This window comes from Azolla caroliniana, unplaced genomic scaffold, assembly GCF_043228905.1.
Source record: "Azolla caroliniana isolate FFs.n. ecotype wild unplaced genomic scaffold, voAzoCaro1.0.p SCAF_41, whole genome shotgun sequence".
Taxonomy (NCBI): domain Eukaryota; kingdom Viridiplantae; phylum Streptophyta; class Polypodiopsida; order Salviniales; family Salviniaceae; genus Azolla; species Azolla caroliniana.
The window spans coordinates 100,236-102,005 of NW_028230476.1; the positions used below are offsets into that span (position 1 = coordinate 100,236).

The following is a 1,770-nucleotide window of genomic DNA, read 5'->3' on the forward strand; positions in this document are numbered from 1 at the left end:
GTTCCATATACATTTTTATGTGGGAAGAAATGCCTTTAAATCTAGGGGATCAAGCCTGTGTCGACTTGACAATGTGGTTGTTGGATCCAGTGTTCTATGAACATCTTACATGGAGAGCAACACCAACCACCCTCTACAATTTAAACTAGGTAAATGGCAATGTGAAGTTGATGACGTGGTTATTATGTATTTTCATGTATCTAGGGTTTCACGAACATCGCCAACCATGGGGCTCTAAAATTTAAACTAGGTAAATGGCAATGTGAAGTTGATGACGTGGTTATTATGTATTTTCATGTATCTAGGGTTTCACGAACATCGCCAACCATGGGGCTCGAACCCATGACCACAAGGTTAAGAGCCTTGCGCTCTACCATCTGAGCTAGGCTGGCTTGACAACATGCTTTATTTGTGTATTTCATCTACCTAGAGTCCCGTAAACATTGTTTTCACTGAACAATAATCCAAGCGTAATTAACAAGGTTGGTCGACGCAGGTAATTCCGTAATGAATAGTAAGAGAAAGGTCTATCTGGATTAAAATGACCAATAGGTTGAGCGCCTTGCGCTCTACAATCTAAGCTAGGCCAGCTAGATAACAAGAAATGTTTGATCTACCAATATATCTTTCTTTTTCTTTTGTTTGTTCATATTCTCCCTTCAACTAGGGCCAAAAATGCCCTTCCCACATGTAGAGTTCGATAGAACATTATATGTGGCAAGAAATGCTCTTCCGACATGGGTATTTAGCCTGACATGTTTGTTATGTTCCTTAATGGATCTCTAGTTCCATGAACATTTTACATGGAAAATAACGCCAACCATGAGGATTTACTATTTAAGCTAGCCTAGCATGTTTGTTAAATACTTTCATTAAGTGGTCTACAATTCAATGAACGTTTTACGTGGTATGAAACGCAGGCCATGGGGCTCGAACCCATGACCACAAGGTTAAGAGCAAGGTTGCGCTCTTCCATCTGAGCAAGGTCAGCTAGATAACATAAAACGTTTCATCTACCAAGAGTACCTTTTACGTGGCAAGAAGTGCACATCAAGCATGTAGAGTTCCAAAAACATTTTATGTGGCCAACTGAGCCCATCCAACATGTACATTTCTATTAGGAAATCGGTCTCTCCGGATGGGATCTGGTGATGAATAAAGAGGACCCGGTGAGAACCGGAAGAGATCCGGAAATCGGAGGTGAACCGGTGAAAACCGAAGAAAGCCAGTGAGAACTGGAAGAGAAGACATATTGAGGCTTGTTTTGAGTAAGCCTATTGAGGCTATATTTGTAAATAGCCTTTTGTTCATATAAGTATAAATATGACTGAGGGCAATCACTCTATGTAGTGGTTATTGTTGTTATTGTCATATTGTTGTACAGAGAGAGAGAGACAGAGAGCGGCAGAGAGAGAGTGTGAGATACAGAGAAATACTCTGTTGTAACCGCCGGTTGGCAAAGATATAGAGCTCGAGTTCGTTGCCTCAGAGTCTCTGCTTGTACCCTCTTTTTCTTCGTAGTGATAGTTAGAGTTTGTGAGCTCCCGTGGTTTTTCCCATTCAGGGTTTTCCACGTAAACATCCTGTGTATTTCCTTTTGTGTACTCTCTACTACCCATTTCTGTGTTTCATTCTCATAAAACTGTTCAAGACTCGGTTGTGGCCGAGCAATATTCCGCGCCATTTTCAACAAATTGGTATCAGAGCCTACAACACGAGAAATGGAAGATTCGTTCGGCTCCAACTACTCAGTGTGGAAGTCGCAAATGA

At 41.3% G+C, this 1,770-nt stretch overlaps 1 non-coding gene across 1 annotated transcript; it reads right to left on the reverse strand.

Annotated features, from left to right (window-relative positions):
• Positions 1–319: 319 nt before the first annotated feature.
• Positions 320–392, reverse strand: TRNAK-CUU (transfer RNA lysine (anticodon CUU)). The gene has a single exon. It is a non-coding gene; the product is annotated as a tRNA-Lys (tRNA).
• Positions 393–1,770: the final 1,378 nt, after the last annotated feature.